Source organism: Telmatherina bonti, assembly GCF_933228915.1.
Source record: "Telmatherina bonti genome assembly, chromosome: 21".
NCBI lineage: Eukaryota > Metazoa > Chordata > Actinopteri > Atheriniformes > Telmatherinidae > Telmatherina > Telmatherina bonti.
Genome location: NC_136630.1, coordinates 34,393,732 through 34,403,437, shown reverse-complemented (window position 1 = coordinate 34,403,437; position 9,706 = coordinate 34,393,732).

Here is a 9,706-nt window from a genome sequence, read left to right as displayed (position 1 = left end):
TGATGGCGCTTCTCTTCCAGGTTCTGGTTCTGATGGCGCTTTGCTTCCTGGTTTTGGTTCTGATGGCGCTTCTCTTCCAGGTTCTGGTTCTGATGGCGCTTTGCTTCCAGGTTCTGGTCCTGATGGCGCTTCTCTTCCAGGTTCTGGTTCTGATGGCGCTTTGCTTCCTGGTTTTGGTTCTGATGGCGCTTCTCTTCCAGGTTCTGGTTCTGATGGCGCTTTGCTTCCTGGTTTTGGTTCTGATGGCGCTTTGCTTCCAGGTTCTGGTCCTGATGGCGCTTCTCTTCCAGGTTCTGGTTCTGATGGCGCTTTGCTTCCTGGTTTTGGTTCTGATGGCGCTTCTCTTCCAGGTTCTGGTTCTGATGGCGCTTTGCTTCCAGGTTCTGGTCCTGATGGCGCTTTGCTTCCTGGTTTTGGTTCTGATGGCGCTTTGCTTCCTGGTTTTGGTTCTGATGGAGCATTTCTTCCAGGTTCTGGTTCTGATGGCGCTTTGCTTCCAGGTTCTGGTCCTGATGGCGCTTCTCTTCCAGGTTCTGGTTCTGATGGCGCTTTGCTTCCTGGTTTTGGTTCTGATGGCGCTTCTCTTCCAGGTTCTGGTTCTGATGGCGCTTTGCTTCCAGGTTCTGGTCCTGATGGCGCTTCTCTTCCAGGTTCTGGTTCTGATGGCGCTTTGCTTCCTGGTTTTGGTTCTGATGGCGCTTCTCTTCCAGGTTCTGGTTCTGATGGCGCTTTGCTTCCAGGTTCTGGTCCTGATGGCGCTTCTCTTCCAGGTTCTGGTTCTGATGGCGCTTCTCTTCCAGGTTCTGGTTCTGATGGCGCTTTGCTTCCTGGTTTTGGTTCTGATGGCGCTTTGCTTCCTGGTTTTGGTTCTGATGGCGCTTCTCTTCCAGGTTTTGGTTCTGATGGCGCTTTGCTTCCAGGTTCTGGTCCTGATGGCGCTTCTCTTCCAGGTTCTGGTTCTGATGGCGCTTTGCTTCCTGGTTTTGGTTCTGATGGCGCTTCTCTTCCAGGTTCTGGTTCTGATGGCGCTTTGCTTCCAGGTTCTGGTTCTGATGGCGCTTTGCTTCCTGGTTTTGGTTCTGATGGCGCTTCTCTTCCAGGTTTTGGTTCTGATGGCGCTTTGCTTCCAGGTTCTGGTCCTGATGGCGCTTCTCTTCCAGGTTCTGGTTCTGATGGCGCTTTGCTTCCTGGTTTTGGTTCTGATGGAGCATTTCTTCCAGGTTCTGGTTCTGATGGCGCTTTGCTTCCTGGTTTTGGTTCTGATGGCGCTTTGCTTCCTGGTTTTGGTTCTGATGGAGCATTTCTTCCAGGTTCTGGTTCTGATGGCGCTTTGCTTCCTGGTTTTGGTTCTGATGGCGCTTTGCTTCCTGGTTTTGGTTCTGATGGAGCATTTCTTCCAGGTTCTGGTTCTGATGGCGCTTTGCTTCCTGGTTTTGGTTCTGATGGCGCTTTGCTTCCTGGTTTTGGTTCTGATGGAGCTTTTTTTCCCAGGTTCTGGTTCTGATGGAGCTTTTTTTCCAGGTTCTGGTTCTGATGGCACCTTTCTTCTAGGTTCTGGTTCTGATGGCGCTTTTCCTTCCTGATCCTGGTTCTGATTGCGCCTCTCTTCCTTGTTTTGGTACTGGTGGCACTTTTCTTCCTGGTTCTTGTTCTGATGGCGCTTCTCTTCCAGGTTTTTGTTCTGATGGTGCTTTGCTTCCTAGTTCTGGTGGCACTTTTCTTTCTGGTCCTGGTTCTGATAGAGCTTTTCTCCCTGGTTCTTGTCTTGATGGCGCCTCACTTCCATGTTCTGGTTCTGATGACGCTTTTCCTTCCTGGTCCTGGTTGTGATGACGCTTTTCCTTCCTGATCCTGGTTCTGATTGCGCCTCTCTTCCTTGTTTTGGTACTGGTGGCACTTTTCTTCCTGGTTCTTGTTCTGATGGCGCTTTGCTTCCTAGTTCTGGTGGCACTTTTCTTCCTGGTCCTGGTTTTGATGGCCCTTCTCTTCCAGGTTTTTGTTCTGATGGCGCTTTGCTTCCTAGTTCTGGTGGCACTTTTCTTCCTGGTCCTGGTTTTGATGGCCCTTCTCTTCCAGGTTTTTGTTCTGATGGCGCTTTGCTTCCTAGTTCTGGTGGCATTTTTCTTCCTGGTCCTGGTTTTGATGGCCCTTCTCTTCCAGGTTCGTGTTCTGATGGCGCTTTGATTTAAGATTATTAAGGAACATACCAGCTAGTCAGTAGAGCCACGGAGTGATGTTTGGGTCGCGGTACAACTGTCCATTGATAAATAATTTATCCACGGCGATGACAGCACAAGCTCCTTTGGCGATGGATTTCCTCCTGATGGGGAACAGGACTCTCCGCCGATCCAGGATCTCTCTTGGAAACTGGTCATTAACTGGATAATGGAGGCCCCGAAGTTCACGACCCTGACTCTTCACCTGCTCCTTTTGTTTGTAGTTAACAAACTTGGCTATGATGGGCCAAGATCGTTAACAATTTTTAAAAGGGCCGTCTCAGTACTGTGGTTTATTCTAAAGCCAGACTGATATTTTTCTAAGATAGTTGTTTTTTTCAGGAACTCATAATTTAATAAAAACTTTTTCTGTCAATTTACTTAAAAATGGTAAAGTGCATACAGGTCTATAATTATTTGGAATGTTTCGATCTAAGTGATTTCTCTTCAGAAGGGGCCTCACCACCACCGTTTTACGGGCAGATGGGAAGACACCTGTCTCAAGAGAGTAATTCATTATATTTAAAAGCTCATACTCAAAGAAACCATAAAACATTTTTAAAAGTGATGTGGGAATGGGTCTAAAAGGCAAGTTGTTAAGTTTAGCTTGGAGAAAACTCAACCAAGCATTGTTGCATCCAGCAGCACATAACTCTCCAGTGTTTCCTCGGGTAAAAACAATACTTCAGATCTGTTAAATTCAACATCGTGTTGAGATTAAAGATTGGGTTTAATAGCATTGAGCTTCCTTTAAAGTGGTCTGTGAAGTCCTCAAATGCAGCATTCAATGGCTGCATGGAGGACTTGTTACTATCTGAGTTAATTAAAAGGTTTCTTGTCCTAAAAAGGAATTTTGGATTATTCTCATTGACTGTAATGAGATTTAAAAAATTAATGGTTCTTGCCCGTTTAACTGTCCTATTGTAAATTTTGAGCTATTCCTTAAAAATGTCCAAATGAACAATTAAATTAGTTTCCCTCCATTTCCCCTCTGTTCTTCTTCTTCTTTTAAGATCTTCAATTTCCTTATTTATCCAGGGTGGTGTGGGTCTGGATCTTATTGTTTTAATTCTAAGTGGAGCTACAAGGCTGATTTAATTTTGTTGTTAAAATGATCCACAATAAAATCACATGATGCAGGTAAAATCAGGAGTTTGGTTTAATATATCAACAAAACTTACAGCCACTTCAGAAGTAATATATTGTTTCCTGACAGGTCGCACCGAGACCTCCCGCTTTGTAAAACTGGTGATGTTAAGAAATACACAAAAATGATCAGACCCAGCCAGGTCAATAATAACAGAGGACACACTAATAGCCAGACCATAGGTTATGACCAGATCTAGGGTGTGTTCTCTGTTCAGTGGTGTCAAACGTATTCACATTCATTACTCAGGTAGAAATATAGACACTCAGGTTAAAAAAGAATTCTGTAGGCTCAAACTCAATTGGTTTTACTTAAGTAAAAGTGTAAAAGTACTGCTTTAAAAAAAAAAGTAGGGTATGAAAGTAAAAGTAATGCAAGTGTGAAAATACCATTGAAAAGGAAAGCTTAAACTGTGGCACCAGGGCCTACAGCGCACTCCCCAAAATAACATTTTTCTAAAAGTTATATTGACAATGTTATATCAGAATGTTACCACTGAAAAAGCTGGGAAGTACTATACCTTTTCAGCCACATAGATTGTGATGAAAAATTAACACATTTGAGTGCAATGCAAATATTTTAAAGAACCATATACGAGTGTGAAGATGTGTTTCATGGCCTGGATGGTATGTTGCAAAGAGGCCAACATCAAAAGGCATGTTATTAACAACCTTTTTTAGAATAGAGGTCAAGCTTTGCTGCAGGAATCAGTGAGGATCACAGATATTTTTATTAGGAGATAAACAAAAAAATGAAGTGATAATTGATGAAAAAACCCCCACCTAATATCATTGCCCTTATCATTCATTCATTCATTCATTTTCCTAACTGCTTAATCCAATTCAGGGTCATGGGGAAGCTGGAGCCTATCTCAACAGTCCCTGGGCGAAAGGCAGGGTACACCCTGGACAGCTCGCCAGTCCATCGCAGTGTATTTATATCGGACACAACAATTAAGCACAGAACATGCAAAAAAGATTTACCATTACGCTTTGTTAAGTTTCAAAAGTAGCTGGTTCTCGAAGTTCTTTGAGCCAATGCATGCTCTTCTTGGCCTGAAGATGAGGCTGGCAACGAGGGAGGGAGTCCCATATTAAGCTTTAGTGATGGTTGGCATACAGCTGGGAGAGATTTGAGTATCTCGACTCTGTCTCCTGGACACCCCAGGTATGCATCCAACTGCTGAGTTGCTTCAAGAGAACCCATCTTCTTGAAAGAAGAAAAGAAGTCCTCCTCCTCAGATGACTGGGATCCATCACTGATGTGACTCTGGACTTGACAGTCCAGGTGGCTTCTGATGTACCCAAGACCTGTGGACCTGTGGAAGAAAAACCAATAAAAAAAACGACAAATCGGGATTATTTATTTTTCATCATTTTCATTTCACTGACTACATCTACAAGAAAGGTCAGAGCAGACTGTACTTCTTAAGGAAGTTAAGATCTTTTAATGTCTGCACTAAGATGTTGCATATCTTTTATAAGTCTGTTATGGAGAGTACAGTCAGCTTTGCAGCATCAGCATCATAAACATTACCCAGACTAAGAGACAAGAGGCTGTGGTTTCACTGGGATCTACTATGAATGATATTTAAATGAGTTTTAATAAGATTATGGCAACACTTCAATAATGTTTAATATAAAATCCCCAAAATAAAGATCTGTATAAATATGTGATTACAAGAAGTTTAATTGACATTGTAAAAAAAGCCGTTGTATATGATAATCTATAAAACTGTTTACTCAGCTAAAGTTAACTTGGTTGAGATTGTTTAGTTTAGTGCAGTGTTTTTCAGTCCTGGTCCTCAAGTATCACGGCCCTGCATGTCTTAGACATGTTCCTACGCCAACACGAACCTCTTCACCAAGCTCTTTGCAAGCCTGCTAACGACAGATTTGATTCAGGTGTGTTGAAGTACTCTTGCTTCTAAAATATGCAGAGCAGTGGAACTTGAGGAGCAGGATGGAGAAACATTATTTTAGTGCAAAATAAGAATGCATGTAGATTTTATCTTCAAAGCCATGTTTGGGATACAAAGTGTTGACTTGGGTGTCCAGTAAAACTTGGATAGTTTAAAACACCTTAAATATTTTCTTTGTCCAGAATCTGTCAGCTTGTAGGATGGATCCCGCCCGTGTTCAGACAGACTGGGGGGAGGTTACGAGGTCATGTCATCTGACCACAGACACAAGTTCAACAGCTGCAAGTTGATCAATGTTTGGTAGGCTGATGTAACCTAGAGACTGAAAGGGTCTCCTTAGAGATCTAACACTGGTCAGACTGGTAGTGCTTGTGCAGTCTGCCAGCCTACTTTGGTTTCATCTAAAAAAGGTGATGTTTGATCAGAAGATGGTCCAAGATGAACCCACAGATTGTGGTAGACCGAGCAGAGAAAGTCAGCTATGCTGCTGTCTCCTTGACCACCAGGGGCAGGAGGAGGCTTCTCAGTAACAACAGTGGTGTTCAGAGCAGGACCAGACTTCCCAGTAGCACCTCCAGTATATTAAGCATTTCATAGCAAAGTAATTTTTAGCATCTTCTTCCAATTTCTTCAGCTAAATTTCATTTGTACCTAGTTTTAAAATGTCTTTACTCAGTCAAATTCTGTTGCACACATACAGTAAGCATGCTACAGTCAAGTTGAATGTTTAAAGCCTGAAATAAGAGCCAACTGAGGAACAGATCCTCCAGTTTGGAGTCAGCAAGACACCATTCTGAAGAGTCCTCCTTAGGAAAATGAAATTCGAAGTATCTAATGCGGGACACTAATAGGGGAGAACAAATTTAAGCAGTTCACATTCCAGACCAGTTTTTACAAGCCACAAGAAACAGGTCTTCTCTATCCCAGATGGAGGAAAAAAAAAAACAAAAAAAAAAACAAAAACTTAATCCAGTATTCTGGTAGTTCAGGGAGGAAGACAAGCAACTGCTGGGATTCAAGAGCTGGCCTGCATGTGCTGGGAAGGTGGAGTCTTGTGACAAAGTCAAAGCTGAGAGCTAGCAAGATGTGAAAGCGGTGCCCTGTCTTGGCTCCTCCGCCTCTGGTTTTGAGCCTTGCGTGATCCAAGGCCTTCTTACCTCCAAGAAGGTTTTTAAAACCAGTATTTGTCTTCAAGTTAAGGACTGCGTTTAAGGTTTTATGAGTTGTTGGAAATGTGAAATTTTGGTGATCCAGGAAATTGAAATGCTGTGGTGGAGTTGTGCACAGAGTGCTTTTCCAGTTTTCCCCTTTCCAAAGATCTTCCTCTCGGCTGTTTAGCAGGAGGAGGCAAATAAACCGAGCCGGGTCGGAAAATCCTTCCTGCATTTTCTCAGCCAGGTTTACCTGCCGAATTTCTTCTTCACTACTTTGTATTTTCATCCTAACACGCTGTTTATATGCAGGGTGTGGCTATCAGGTATGCGCTGCTGGAGGGGGAGGAGGGGAGCCGGGAGAAGCTTAGAAAATATAACTGAACTCCATTTGGGTTGGAACGTTTGGATTGGTCAGAGTTTACAGTAAACTGAGGGGTCTAACTATATTTCTTATACACCTTCCCCCAAAACAAGGATAAACCAGATACACATGATTTCACAACTTTATTCTCAGCTACACAGACAATCAGTTCACAGTCAAAGTTCCATTTCTGCACTCATCTCACCTCAGACCGGTCCTTTAGATCCAGTCCCACCCTTCTGTCCCAGGCGGACTTCAGGGAGGGGAATGTCTCCAGAAGTATCCTTGACATATTTCTGATCAGTACGGCCGTCCCTTGCTCGTTGGTAGCCGCTGTTGTAGTGGACGACGTGAGAGGCAGCATACAGAGGACGTTTCTCAACACTGCCAAAGGCCACCTGATTGTTATTGAGCCAGCCCTGACCAAAACTCCTCTGACGAGCCTTCAAGTTCCTACCCATGTTGGACAGTTCCTGAAAGACCCCCGATCCAGAGAAGGCCCTGGAGCCGCCAGAAGACCCAAACATGTCATATCCAGGTCTAGAGATGACGTTTGAGCTTCCACTGCCTGATGGCACGGGAACCTTCTGTTCTGCTGTGTACCAGGATCTTGGGTAAGGTTCAGATGTAGAGAAATCTGTAGTCAAACTAGAACTTCTTGGCCCAAATGCAGGTACAGAACCAGTGTATTCAGAGCTAGGAGGAGCCAGGTGTCCAGAAGAATATGCAGATGGGAAGCTTGACAACCGAGTCTCAGCAAAGTAAGATGAACCATCATCTTACTTCACACACACACACACACACACACACACACACACACACACACACACACACACACACACACACACACACACACACACACACACACACACACACACACACACACACACACACACACACACACACACACACACACACACACACACACACACACACACACACACACACACACACACACACACACACACACACACACACACACACACGAAGTTGAATCTAGTCTGATTCAAAACCAGAGTTGTGGCAATTTTGACTCACCTGCAGGAAAACCAGCAGCCAAACCAAAAAGCAGGTACAGCCAAGAAACCCTGGTGGACAGTTTAACAGGTAAACATCTCAAATGCTGCAACAACTACTCAGATTGACTCCAAACCTAGACAACTAACCTTTCAGGTAGCTCCATCACTATGTTTTCCTTAGAACAAAAACTCCCCTTCAGCAAGCAGAGACTGCTCTTATACAGGTGCTCTGCGCTAATTACACCAACAAACACACCTGGATGCAATCAGTGGCTGTAGACATAGGGTATTTCTCAATTCAGGATTTGCACACTTCCAAGTGAGGATTTGTCAACTGCATACGTCATTGTGGTGCGCCAAGTGCTGTCCCAATCCAAAGGGTCCTTTGAGTCCACCCTTCAAATCTGCACTTCGTTTGGCTCCAGATTGGCTTGTAGGTGTAGGTACCACACCAGCGAGGCCATTTATAAAGTTTTTTTTTGTATATATACACACACACACACATATTTGTCCCGGCAGACAAGCTGGGAGGACATTGTCTCCAATAACCACAAATGGATTTCATTCCAGTCGTCCTCAGATGTCTTCGTCCCCTTTCATTAAAGAAAAGGTTGAATTTATTACAGTCACTTAAATAACTGAAGACTGGAATAAGGAACAGTAATTAAAAATGTACTGAATTATAATCCAGTGATAAAAGACACTGTTTTGTCATTTAATAGAGTTAAAGAAAAAAAAAAAAATCGATCCTGGACAAATTACAGCATTTTTCTGAAGAACAGAAGGACAAAATACCTGTCAACAGGTGCATAACTGTGACTGGGAGGAACAGTGGGCAAACGGTTTCTTTTTTTAAAGCATGTATATATATATTAGTTTGAGTGTAACATATGTTGTTTTATCATATTGGTTTGCTTTTTAAAAAATATTTTTATTGAACCAGAATTACCAGAATTAGAAAATAATGTCATGGTTTAAATAACACTTTTATTTAATATCTCTATGGTCAATTTAATCTTATTTCCCTGGCAGCAGTTTTTCTCCTTCTTTAATGGGAGGGCATGAATACATATGAGGACGACTGTATATGTGTCTAACAAGGATTATTTTCCACCAAAGTTAACGTCAGCTAGACAGGATGAGCTGTCAGCCAGAGGAGAGCTTGTCTAAACCGCCTCCTCCTCATGTTGCTCATTTACACACAAAGGAAAATAAAAATAAATCAAAGTTAAATTACTGGCATCATTTTCTGTCACTTAAAAAATATTTTTGTGTCTTTTTGTGGAAGAATGGGATCAGTAATTAGATAAACTTGTCATATGTCGTTGCCAGGCAACGGAGGACTGGAGCACTATGGGTAATTCTCGTCCACTAGAGAGGCCGTCTCATTTTACTGGCAGTAAGCGGACTTTGGTGTGTGCAGACCACATAGAACACTTCTTTGCCTACGCAGTCTGTGCACTTGGAAGTGTGCAGACCCTGAATTGAGAAACAGCCATAGAGTCTGTCTGCTCTAAGCAATCATGGGACAAATAAATAACTGGATTTTGCATTAGGGGTCAGACTAAGCTTCATGTGCACAAGATGCCCCCTACTGGCGAAGGTGTACAAAACATGTAGGTTAGACATGATCCAGAAAGTCCAGGCCTTAAGGCCCACTATCCTGCTGACATTCAGTACTTCCCTGTTGCAACACACCTGATTCAGATTAATGGGTTGATAGCTTATCAGACATCTATTTCATTTGAATTGGGTGTGTTTCAGCAGGAAACAAACTTCCATATACATCCCAATTCAAGGTCTGCGCAGATTATGCAGGCTAGAGTGTCCTGCAGAGTCTGCATACTCCCAAACCATTTACCGTTCATGAAACGAGACAGCTTACCTA